The sequence below is a fragment of the Typopeltis vanoorti genome, chromosome 7 (assembly GCF_054136105.1).
Source record: "Typopeltis vanoorti isolate ZY-2024b chromosome 7, IOZ_Tvanoo_1.0, whole genome shotgun sequence".
In the NCBI taxonomy this organism is placed as follows: Eukaryota; Metazoa; Arthropoda; class Arachnida; order Uropygi; family Thelyphonidae; genus Typopeltis; species Typopeltis vanoorti.
This window is the reverse complement of record NC_143555.1, coordinates 113008616-113022800: the sequence shown is the minus strand read 5'-3', so window position 1 is coordinate 113022800 and position 14185 is coordinate 113008616.

Genomic DNA, 14185 nt, shown 5'->3' with positions numbered 1-14185 from the left:
AAAAAAAAATACTAACAGTTTTTTCGATATGTGGCCAGTAGAAGAAAGAATGATTATGGTAGGATGGGATTGATTGGTGAAAACGGAGGAATGATAACCCCTGCGGAGGATATAGTTGAGATATTTAGTGAGCAATTTATAAAAGTATTTCATTCTTGTGAATGTGACATCATGCAGAACTTGAAAGCAGTAGAAAAGAAGGAGGAGAAAGAACTGTTAGTAAGTGAACAGGAGGTATATGAGGAATTGAATAGACTTAATGGAAATAAGGCTGTGGGGCTTGATGCTATTTCACCAGTGTTTTGAGAGAATGTGCCAGAGAGTTAACAACAGCTTTTTGGTTAAGGTATTAGAGAAGTCAGTTAGGACTAAGATTCAGAATTGGGTTTACAACAGAAAAATACTCTTTGGCGGCCAACATGGATTTACTAAAGGAAGATCGTGCTTTAGCAACTGCTTACTTTTTATAATAAAGTGACAAATGTGTTGGATAATGGTGTTGCATATACAGTGGTATATTTAGATTTTGCAAAGGCGTTTGATAAATTGCACATGACAAGCTGGCAATTAAATTGGAACGTATGTGCTGAACAGTAGATTAGTTCTCTGGATTGGAGATTGGCTGTCTGATAGGTATCAGCGAGTTGTCTATGGAGGGGCGATATCCCAGAAGTGGAAAGTTATTAGTGGTGTACCTCAAGGGTCTGTTTTGGGTCCATTGCTGTTTAATTTGTATGTAAATGATATTTAGAGAGGTCTGAATGGTGATATGCAGTTGTTTGCAGATGATGCAAAGTTGGGGAGAGCTATCAGGAGTAGAGCGGATGCTGCAGCTTTGCAAGAGGACTTAGAGGCGATTGACTAAGGTGGTTTCTGGTCTCTGGAATGTAGAGTATGAAGACAGATTGACAAAATGCAATTTGCAGAAATTGGTGGATATGAGGAGGAGGGGAAGGGATATGATCAGACATATGAACTGTAAAGAGGTTATTACCAGATTAATGTCGGGGAGGTTTTGCACAGAGTGGGTGAAGATAGCAGTAGAAAAAGAGGTCATCCCTGGAAGCTGTATAAGGAGAGTGTGAGCAAGGGAGTGAGGAGCAGGTTTTTTGCATGGAGAGTGGTGAGTGATTGGAATGCATTGCCCGAGAGTGCGATGAGCGCAGAGACAGTAAATATATTTAAGGCGCGGTATGATAAACTGTGTGTATAACAGTGGACCTCCCACGATGAGCCTTTGACTCCATGGAGGTTTTATAATAATAATAATTATTATTATTATTTTTATTATTATAAATAATAACAATAAGCTAACGCCTTTTTATTCCCTTATAGGGAGTAGACGAGGCCTTATAAATTTAATTTTGAATTCTTATTTTTATTATTAACTAAAATTAAAATGTTTTATATTAATTTAAATTATAAATTCACTATTTTTTATTAAATTCTTAATCATTAATAATTTTATTAATAATTTAATCGAACTCTTTACCTACTTGCTTCTCTGAGGAGATAAGCGGCTTTTTTTAGAGATCGCTAGTTTTTTTTGTTTGTTTTGTTTTGTTTTTTGCTTTTAGGCACTGAGTTAATTTCTTCTATCGACTCAGAGCATTAGTTAGTCATTAACTGACATAATTGCTGACTCGATGTGAACTTAAATAACCAACCAAGCCGTCATATATAGACGCTTAAAGAAATTCGAAGACATGCTGGAAATGCAATGGAGAGATTAATTCAAAAATGGCCAGACACGTTAATGTTTCATTAAGAAATTTAATGGGACATTATGAAGTCTTTCGTATATGCTTAAAGAAATTCCTATCATCTTCATTGTAAATATCATTGCAAAGGGATTCGATGGAGTAGTCGAGGTGTTTGGTCATTTCAAATCTGTTTGAGGGAATCTCCAGGATGAAAGCTTTTTGCGGGCAAGAGGGATGCAGTTAATAATCACTTTCGAAGAATCATCTTCAAAAGATCTCAGATTAATTGAGAATTCTTAATGAATAAATCTAAAAAATAACTTGAATAAAGCGACATATCGGTACATTTGTAGGATCGTTTTTAAGTGTTTAAAAATCTTGTATAAAAGTGCAATAATATGGATGAAGGCAATGTTACAGTTACTAATAAACTTTTGACCCCGTTAATAAAGCGAGCACTAGCACTGATTGTCAGCATCTGCAATTTTTGCATTCGGCCCTTAAACATTTGAAAACAATTTATCGACTTGTTTCTGTGATACAGTTTGACTCAAAGTCAGTATTTCAATGGAGCCATATCCTACTTGCCCAAGAAAAAGGAAATATTTATTCTGTTTATAATATATTAGGAAAAGCTATTAATAAATAGAAGCAAATCTGAGTAATGCTCAATTATACCAGTAGAAAACAATAGTTTTCTACTGGTATAATTAATACATTTTGTCAACATTCTATGAAAAGCTAATACATGTAGCAATTCTTCTGTGAAAATGTGATATACTGTATATATCTAATAGACAATAACGATTTTCATTCAAACGGAATTTCTGGAAAGTCCTTTCTTGGTGTATGCGATAATCAATCGCCATATTATCTGTCACCATTGACCGAAATACTAAAGTGCTAGGTGGAAAGGAGTCAGGTGTTCGGTTTTCGCTTTGGAGGTTGGTAAGCGGTAATGGCAGGGGAAATCTCTGCACACTCGTCTTCGATCCCTGATAAATGCATTTAGTTACAGTGGATGGGTAAAGATGGCACTGCGGTCCTTTGCTAGTAGGGAGGAGTTTAGATAGGTGGGGGGAGGTGGTAGTTTTTCCCTTTCGCAAGAGGCTTAATTTTATGTTTCTGGTAAGTGCGTTAAAAAAGAAAAAAGAAGAAGCCATAGTGTGGTAACGGTAAAAAATGATTTCTAAACGAAAGCACAGAATAAAAGAAATAAGTGAATAGAAACTTCATAGTTTGCTTTTAGTAGCCGTTGCTCGAATATCAAAAAATAGTTTCGTCCTGTGAAAACTAGTTTGTAGTTTCCAAAGGACGTAAAGAAGTTTCTGCTCCTCAGTGAAGTGGCTTCCAAACTATCATTGGTTATGAAAACTGTGTAATGTGCACCTTGTATTTCATCTCCTGCTGATGTTACTAGTTGCTTAACACTTAATATAACTATTGATAAACTTTTCAATTACGATATAGCCATTAATGCAAAAGGTGTGTTGATACGACAAAAAAATTGCTCCTCGGTGGTCTCGTAAAATGCCTGTTTGTTATTTAATGCAAAATGTATTATAATATACATATATTATTATTGTTAATTTCCAATGTACATCGAAGACACGCAACACTGTCATCACTTTAAATGACTGAAGATCGTCTCTCACGTAAATCTGCTCGTGCTCAAGGCAAGCAAGTATTGAAAATAGGCTGATGATAATGAACCGAGAAGGACTTGTATATAGTAATTTCTTTTTCTCTAAATCAGTATTTTGCAAACCGGGTTTTGAGAATCACATCAAAGCGTGCCACCACAGCTTTCAAAAGGATTTTACTTTCTTTATCTTCTTTTTTGTTACGAAATTAATTTAATAATAAACACTTGAACAAAAAAAAAAATCTATGATTAAGTTGTTTTCTTACATTATTCGGATGATTATCGAGTATGTATTCAACACTTGACGAATCAACATGATCGAGCTTTCATCGAAAAAAATTTTAAATAAATAAAATCAAATATTTTGCAGTGAATTTTTAAATATTATATTAAAAGAGATGCTGAAAATTATAATCCATTGATTTAAGACAAGTTTTCACAAACTGGGTGCTGGGGTACCCAACGTATATCATCGTAAAACATTTGAGTACTTGCTCTAAAGAATAAGATTTTGACATTACTTTAATTTAGATTTCTATGGAGAATAATAATAAGCACTGTAATCGATTTTTTATACTAAGATTTCGAAATAATCAAGGAAAATTAAATCTCACAAGGTAATTCACTAAATATCAATTATATTATATTATATTATTAAAAATTAAAATATTAGAATTAGAAAACAATGAGAAAATGTACACAGTTTACAATTCAATTTACAATAGTTAAATATAGTATATTGATTTAAATCGTACTGCATGAATTATAATTAATATTTTAATACGAAGAACGATCCTATATATGTATACAGCTGATGAATCAGATCCTTATGAAAATGCAATTATATTATATTATTGTTATTATTATTTACTGAAGAAACATTAGGATAGAGAATGATGTAATTCATGCCAGGCAATCAATTGGGGTCCTTTTATAATTCAAATTATATCATGCTTAAATGAACCTCTCTCTCTCTCTCTCTCTCTCTCTCTTTATTTAGGTGCATCACTTTTCGCCAAATGCTGTTTGATTTTAATTTTTATTTCTTACACAAAACGATTTTTAATAATTAGCCTAGTAATAAAGTGTATAAATATATATTTAGAAGAAGTAAGCCCTCTTACTATCACATATGTCCAATATACGCTTTTGCATTGAAAATAATCAATTCATTAGAAAGAAAAAAATTATATTGAAGGGAGGAGGGAAAATCTATCTGTGGAGCTAATTTGACATCCTTGTTCACGAAGGTTAAGAACTGCCAAGTTCTAATAGGTTTTTTTTTTTTTTTTTTTTTTTTTTTTTTTTTTGCGGGGGAGGATTAATATTAATATGGACAATTTTATTTTTCTTTTGTTTTATAACATTTAGATTCTCGTAGACCGCGCGGTTAACCGAGTAGCTATGCGCTTCGCAACAATATGCCTGGAAAAGGAGTATCCTGAGTTCGATTCCCGTCGCCGACGTGAGGAGCTCAAGGATCTTTCTCAGACATAGTCTTGGGCGTGGACTGCAGGGTTTTTCTCCCCAGTTTATCTGGTGTTTTTCCTCCCGCAAGCAGGCAAACCGAGCCCGTGAACACACGTATCTACAGACATAGGACATACCGGGAGGCATATGGCTAGCCACCTTATCCTCAGGATGAGTACGGCTTAAAAGGGCTAAGGATAGCCCCGTAACAGGCCACTAGGCCTAATACGTGAAGGGGAAGAAGAAGATTCTTGCAAAACATGTAAGGATATTACTTCAGTTCTCGTGCAGTTAGAAAAATAAATTAAATACTATTTTTGTACAGTTATGTATAGAAATGTATAGTTATGTTTATTTATTTTTTTATTTTTTATGTATGAAGGAAAGATAAAAGAAAGAGAAAATATATTCCTCCATTTTCTTCTCGCTGAACTAATTCTTTTTCATAGTAAGAGTGGTCCTGAATATTTTCAGATTTTCCACTTCTTGGATGCTTCGACCTCATTCACCACTCTTGAATATATCGATGTAGGGAAAGATCTTTTTTAAAATAAATTTAAAAAATTTATTTTATTATTTTTTGCCCACCAGTGTACATATCATTAAACTCCGTCAAGGCTTTGCTCTGTGGGGGAGAGCGAAGATGCGTGATGTTTGCGTGCGTGCGTGAGTGAAGGAGGAAAAATCATTGCGAGGAAGATAAGGCAAGAAAATGACGGTAAAGAAAACTTCTTATCGTAAAAAAATCTCGTGCTTTCAAACCGGTTTTCCAAATCTGAAAATACCCAATTCGTGAGATAGTGAGTGAATGAGAGAGAGAGAGAGAGAGAGGATAAAAACGATGTTCTGTCAGTTCTTGGTAATTCTGACACAATCACAATTATAATTACATTGCTTATACATTCTGTGTGCGTGTGTACATTTTGTAAGAAGGATAAGCAGAATGAAAGAACATCACATTGGTTAATTCTATAATGACAATGTAAGGAACGGAGATAAATGGTGGTCATACTCACTGTACTTACTGTTCACTAAAACAGGCTAAAATAATAAAGCACGATTGATCGTATACAGTTTCCCATTGGAAAAGATCCAGAATTTCTTAAAATGTTTTATCTGCAGTCAGTTTCTTTATGAATTTAATTTGAAGCATTTCAGTTGGGGATTATTCTTTCTCATTAAAATGAACATCTTTTTTTATCTATTTAGAAGAGCGTCCATGTTTGCTTTTATGTATATTCGGTTATATATTTTAGGGGGGGTTTTAAGATTAATTTCATAGACTAGAGAAAAATAGAAAATAAGCATGCATTTTACTTGAATTTTAAGACCTTTATTAAAATTTATGGAATCGTTTCAGTGTTGTTTTCAGTGGACTAGTTTAATAAACTTTAATAATGTTTTCGCATTTGTTTGTTGTATCTCAAAAAAAATGAGTTCATATTCTCCACTAAAATATTTAAGGAAAAAGAGATTAATTAGTTTAATAAAATCATAGTCTGCTACTGTGGTCGAGGTGAATTGTGCTAAGTTCTTATTTGACTAATCAAAGATGTTTGTTTTTGCAAGGTGCGAAAACTTTGACTGCTTCTTGTCACCACCCGTACTCAAGATTTCTGAAACTTTGCCCTGACAGATTTTATTGAAATTTGTTATTTGGAATTCATCCAAAAATGTGTCAAACTATCTCAGATCTCAGTTTTTGTTTCGATTAGACTATTTGTAGGCGTGCAAAGAAGAAATACATGGCGAGATTGCATATTATAATAATTGCTTTTGTAAATAGAATGTAATATGATGAAACTTAGGATTTACATAAGAATATATTCCAGTATTATCCAGTTTTAGTTGTAATCGAATGTCCTGAACTGGCCAATTATTTTTATTGGCAAGATTAGGACACCAGGGCAATACTACATATTATATTTGCGTTATTGCTATCTTCTTATCAACAGTTTTCCTGAAATTATTCTCTTATTTAGGAAAAGGTCTCCAATATTGTAATACGGTACCTGAGGTAAATAAGGCCCGTTTAAAAAAAAAAAAAAAAAAAAAAAATCATATTTACGGTAAGTTGCGCCGGTTTGGTTTCTTACACACACACACACACGCAGAGGACGCAATACAATGGCAAATCAGTGGCGGCATATTATCTAGCGATTTTATTGCGTCAGTTTGACCTAGACCTTTGTGGGAGGTGGTTGTGTCTTTTAATAATATTACATCGCAATAATTCATAAGTTTTAATTAAAAATATTGTTCTTTTCCCATTGCTTTTATATTTAAATTGTTCTTTCATCATTCAGTTTTATGATTAAAAATGTTTTAATTGATTTGAATTCATATTTTACGTGAAAATAAATGTTATCTAATCTAGTTCGCGGCGTTTAATAAGGCCCAGTGAATTTGTTGATTGCTCATAATAGTTACTTATTTTATTGCTAAAGGGCCTCTGAAAATGTCAGAAGTTAAGAAGAAACGGGGTCTTTGGACTGATGAAAGACTAGAAGCAGCTATGAAAACTGTGCAAAGAGGACAACTATCGCAACGTGCAGCATCAGAACGCTATGGATTGCCTAGAAGAACATTGAGGAACCATTTAAAGACAGAGAAGATGACGAAAAGATTAGGAAGAAATACTGTGCTAACAAAAACACAAGAGAAGAACTTGGTAGAAAGAATAGTAAAGTTTGCTTCAATTGGCGTCTTAATGGCGTCGTATTAAACTTCAAAATCTATACGCAGGCAAACTTTTATATTTTGCGAACAAAATGAAATTAGGAATAACTTCAATAAAAAAAAAGTGGCCTCTCAGGAAAAGATTGGTTGGAGTAATTTTTAAAGAGAAACCCAACAATTTCTAAACATAAAACTCAATTTTTGAATCCTCCTTGAGCTGTAAGAACATGTCCTAATCTTCCATCTTGTGATTCAGATAACCCCAATGATGGGATTCCATTGGCAAATCTAAAAACAAAGAACTCTTTGAAGTCATCGTTTCAGGAGTTAATGCCAACGCCAAATTATGCAGTTGTAAAGGCAACACCACGAAGAAAAGCTTTTAAATTATAAGGGCCAGAGAGTGACCAAAGAGCTTTTCAAAGAAAAGGATAGTAAGAAAGAGAAGGCTGCCACTAAAAAACAGGAAGAACCAAAATAAATAAATAAAGGAACAAAGAGTGTCAAAAGACAGGTGGTATTGCCATGGATGCAGAGAAGAAAAGGTTACTGATATGAGGCAATGCACACGGTGTCTTAAATGGTACCATGAAGAGTGTGTTGGTCTCACCAAAGAAGAATGTGGCGTATTTATATGCCCTTATGACTGTTCTTAAGCTAATAATTATGACTAAAATTAATAATAATTAAAAATAATTGTTATATTCTTTTTTAAATATTTAATTTTGATGAAGGGCTTTATTAAACTACTATGGTTTAATAAGGCCCATTCAAGGTGTTTTTTAAAGACTTGGGGTTAAAATATAATTTACTGCAAGAATTGTTCTTATTTGTTTTTTTTTTTTTAATTAAGTGATAATACAAACTTTAATATGAACACTGTTGTTTCAATTAATCTAAACAATTGTCTAATTTATTCAAATTTTAAATAAGGTGGGCCTTATTTGCCTCAGGTACTATATTACATTTCATATTATATGTGCTCTTAAATGCTAGCAAAGAGCCTCCTTACCTCAGTCAGTACACAGAAACTCTTTGGTCGGAAAGACGTGGGTTCGATTCTCGTCAGTGACGTGAGAAACTTTTATCTGATCTCTTTCGACAAAAGATGAGTTAGCCGGTCTCATACGGAGGTAGTGTTTTTTTTTTCACCCGGAAACTCAGGTTTCCGGTGAAAAACAGTGTGTTCACTGTTTGCTTGTTCTTCCCCAGAACAAGCAAACAGTGAACACACATGGATTACAGTAATGAATACGTCCCAGCCATAAGCCGGTCCCGAGCCCGGATAAAATTTGGGGGGGGGGGGGTAGAAGCAATGGTGAACTACTCCGTTAAAAAATCTCGCCAAGAACACTTTGTAGCCAATGCCTACAAAGTCACCTAGGCTCGGAAAACGACTCAACGGGAAAAAAACACCACCACTACCACCAAATGCTAACAGTGTTGTTGAAGATCATTCAACCAGCAATATTAGATTCAAATTCCGGACAACTTTTTTACCTTCAATACTAAAATATACTCATCACTGCATTCCCCCTGGATATTTTCTTACGCTACGCCATTAATTTAAGAATTTTTCAAAGCAATCATTGTAAACATCTAGAATATCCTTATCTTTAGTTTTTATGTTTTCTTTGTAATCTCTGTTCATCTTTACAGTATTTTTCCTCCAGTTTTAAGTTTTTTTAATAGTTTCCAGAACATCTTGCTTTATCCTAATATTTATCCTCTATATTTTTACCAAACTCTCATCATGACTTTTATGCATAACAGCTTTCTTACATTTTTATCTGTATTATTTAATTAATAATATTTCAATTACCTAGGATGTATGATCACATATGAAAATGAAAAAGATATAAATGTAAAAATTGCAAAATATTTAAAAATAACAGATGTAATTAACTCTATATTTAAACCAAACTTAGTTCAAAAACAAACCAGACTAAAAGTATACAATACATTAGCCCTACCAGTCTTAATGCATGGAAGCGAAATCTGGACAATAAAACAAAAAGACAAACAAAGATTAACAACAGCAGAAATGAAGTTTATGAGAAAAACTGCAAAATATACCCTATTTGATCACAAAAGAAACGAATATATTATGAAAGAATTAAACCAATAACCAGTAATTGAAAAAATTTAAAAATATAAACATAAATGGATGGAACACGTTCAAAGAACGAAAACAGAAAGATTACCAAAACAAGCCTTAAAGTACAAGCCATTAGGAAAAAGAAAACCAGGACGTCCTCTTAAACGATTCAACGATGACTTCTAAGGTCGGAACAGGCCATGCTAGGTCTAAATCCTTGATATGCGTGGTGATGATGATGATGATGATGATGATTTAATTATAATACTTGCTAAGAATATTCAACACGATTTCTTCTTTTTCAGGAGAAAGAAGTTTGTCATTGAAAAACAAATCCTGTCATTTTTTTCTCCAGTAATATTTGTATACTTAGTCTACAGTTCGCCTCTGAAAGCTGTTCCACTGTTTCTTTTAAAAACTTACATATTTTTCTTTTCAATATGAAATTCCTTTTATTCTGTTCAAAACCTTGTATCCTGTATCAGTTTGAAAATATCGTTATCAATAATATAGTAAAATAAATACATCTTTTATTGTTTTTTGTGTATTCTCTCTTTTATGATTTATAATTACTTTTAATTCTTAATTAAAAGTAATTATAAATCATGAAAGGGAGAATACACAGCAAACAATAAAAAGATGTATTCTTAATTACTAATCCATGACTAAATAGATATCCAGCAGGTACTTACTGTTATTATTGATTGTTATTTTCCTTAGTATGCTGTTTAGATCTCTAATAAGAACCAATTTCCTTTTTTTACGCAGTTGTACACGCTAATGACACTAAAATTCTTCACCCCCCCCCCACCACACACACACATATCAGAAATCTTTAGGACCATAAGGCACGAATAAGTCTCATTGTCTCCAATTTCCCATTTTAAAATAGACTCACATCACTCTTCTTGAAACTGACTGCTATCGAGAAATTTATCTTCGTTTTTTTGAATGCTACTCCTTCCTTTCCATGATCACTATTATATGAATATAACATTGTGTGTGTGTGTGTGTGTGTGTGTGTGTGTGTGTGTGTGTGTGTGTGTGTGTGTGTGGTTGGTATTTAAATATAACCCGCTTTTGTAGTCTCCAATAGTGCCAATTATGTCGATATGATATTTCTGCTAGTTCTACCTCGTTTATCTTATTTTTTTAAATATTTGGTTGTTGGTAAGTGATAAAACTGTGTATGAAAAAAAAAAAAAATAGGCTACCGATATGTCTAGTTGTCTTCCAAAAAAATGTTGTCAGCCTAAATTCTGTCGAGAGAGAGAGAGAGAAGGGGGGGGGGACTATTCCTGTAAAATAGGCCCTAATATGCCTTCATGGGGACTCGTGGTAGACGTGCTTTCATTTGTATAGCATAACTCTTGTAATACCACACATCACATAGATGTGTGGTATTACAAGAGTTATGCTATACAAATAATAAAATGCATTCATGTTTGTTTGTTTGTTTGTTCCAAAGGGATCCTCAAAATGAAACCAGCACAAGGAAAATTGTTGAATTTCATAGGCTCCCAGTTTATTTCTCACAAGATCAATATCAACCAGTTTAACCATTTTCAGACGTAGAAATCTTTTAAATTAGAGGTTATTAAGTTTAATGCCGTTTTACGTCTTAACCCTAAACAGTGAAAATAAGCAAAGTATATAGCATTTTCTTCTACTAAATTACGATGTTTCTTCAGGAGTCTGTGCTTAGACCAGTTTTATTTATAATCTACATCAACAACTTCTGTGACTACAAATATCGAACAAAATTAAAAACAAACAAAAAAAAAACATAGTGACTAACTGGTTCAAAGCTAATAAACTTACTCTAAATGCTGAAAAACAAACTTTATAATTTTTAAATTGAGAAATACGAATAGTAAAACCAATAATTTTTATCGATATCTTCTTCTTCTTTTCGGTATTTTAGTTCCAAACAGTTCCCCACCATCTTTTTCTTGGTCTTCCTTTTCTTCTCTTATCCTTCACTTCCATTGTTGTGACTCTCTGAATTGGATGGTCTACCGGTCTTCCAACTACTAACCGCGCTCAGACTTGCTTCACTTTTTGCATGAGCCATTAATAGCAGCGACTCTACCAATCGCCCAGCCTTTGCTCGCCATGTATAGAATATTAATGTTATGAAATTCTGACAATCAGTATGTAATTATCATATACGGTGCCTACTTGTCCTAAAAAGAGAACGTGAAATATATAATCCAAAGTACAGAAAAGTAGTATATAAATACTAATTTGTTCCTTAAAATATTTAACAGCCTATACCTATTAATAAGGGGGAAAAATATTATAAATAAGTACGGGGATCTGCTCATGGAACACTTGAGCTTTTATAAAAATATCGATAGTTTGTTTAGAATAATTTGAGGAATTGGTAAACCTTAAAAGGATAGTATGCCGTTTCTGAAGACGTCCTTACCAAATATGAGATTGGAGGGAAGTAAAGTGTGTTGCAGAACTCCTCGATTTCATATAGAAAAACTTGGGCTGTGCAATTACCAAAACACAGACAAAGCGTTGCAGAAACAAACCCTTTTGAGGTGACGCGTTTTCCTTTTTCAGTTGTATGAAGGGAGCAGCGAGCCATGTTACACGAACTGATGGGCAAGTTTTGGATTGGAAATTTAGAGAACTCTCTACCCTAGCGCATCGTCCTAAGAATGAAGTTCGATGGATAGGGAACTTCATTTTTACGGCGATGAACTAGGAGTGAAGTTCGTTGGAGAGGAAAATAGTGGGGAATATTTTTTCGTTATTCGGACCGAAGCTTAATTACAGTTCCGAAAACGTTCGATGATGTATCATGCTACTGACATTGTGAAAAAGTCTGTAGCACCTTCACTCTACTGATTCTCGGTCTTTACGTTCTAGCATAATAATACTCTGTTTTTTAAAGCCATGCTTAGTTCCTGGCTGGGTTAAGCAAGTTTCCGGGATGACCTGGACCTACTCTGAATTGATAATATGAATTCGACTGAGTACTGTTTGGATTTTCATACGTGTTCAGTTTATAAGCTTGAAACTAAGTTTTCAGTGTCTGTGGTTCTCGACCTGATAATAACAATAATGACACAAAAAATAAAATATTTCGAAAGTACTTATTAAAATTAGCGAGAAATCTATATCGTCAGTTCGTCGGTATATACTTATAATTAATGAAATGTAGGACATGGATGATTTAATCAAAAAAGTGAGTTTATACTTTGTTCCATCTTCTTAAAAACGTATATTTATCTGAAAAAAATTTTCATTTTTCAGTCTTCTGTGTTAAGCTTTTGATAATTAATAGAGTAGATTCCTAAATTAAATGTGTTATTAATTAAGGAACGCTTTCTTGCAAGGAGATATGGAACATGTGATTGTCTAGTTAACGATTAGTAAGAAAAATAAGAGAAAATACGAGAAAATAACCAGATAAGCCTTTGTTCGCGTCTCCTTTTAAGAAAGCTTTGTTAATTACTAACACTTTTTAAGGAAGTTCATGAGCCGTCTTAGCTCAGTCAGTTAAATTTTAAAATCTGAGATATAAATAAAAGTCTAAAGCGTAAAAATGGTAGGTTACTATTAAAGGATGGAATGTTGACAAAGAATAAATTCGGTAATGAATGATATGATATAATAATAAATACTCTACAAAACTTGTAAAAAATAAAAGTCGAAATATACTAAAAGATTAAAAATCTAGAATTTAATGTGAAGTGTGAAAAGACTAATGTAAAAGCCTTCGAAGTAAAAATAATATACGATGGAAGATGAAATCCATTTACCGGATGAAGTAAGGACGTTTCGGGGAAAACAGCGATCACAATAAAAGAACAGAATTTTGTAGTGCACATTATGTAGGCAGTGTCATGCTGTAAAGGCATTTTGACTGATTGAAGGTTTATGTTGTTGTGTTGTGTTGTTCCAAAACCATTTGGAACAACACAACATTTGGAATGGCTTCTAAAGTTAATTCTGAAGTTATTCCCAAACCTTGAAGTCGAGGAACATAGAGGTGCTAAACATATGTATGTTCCAAAGAAGTAGTCGTGGAATTTTTGCAGATTGCAGAAATGTTAATAAATTTTTTTTAATCTATAAAAATCTCCATTCCACGAAAAAAATTCTTAGGCATGGTGATCGATGATCTTATTATGTTTTGTTTTGTGACGTAGCAAATTTCAGGCCAGGGCAGCTAAGCAGAGTGCAATAGAGCTACTCCAAAATGTTTGATGAATATGAGTAGAGCCATCAGAAATATGAATCGGTTTTCATCACTCGGAAACAAATAAAAAAAACTTTAAGGAACTGCTAGACAGACCATGCCGAAATATAAGGAGACTATGCTTATTAATGTATAAAGATTATTTTTTTCTAAGCATTATAGGACCTTTGATCACAATCAGGGAAAATAAATTCCTACTGTAAGTAAATCGGTAAATCAGAATGGAATACGAGATCAGAGTGATATTAATAAATGAATCACCTCAGCTATCATCGAATCGAAGTTTTTACTTATATCATATTTTGCCTGTTTGGTGATTGATGATCTTTTGTGTTTCAATGCACGTTGAGCAAAATTAAAATCCATCCTTA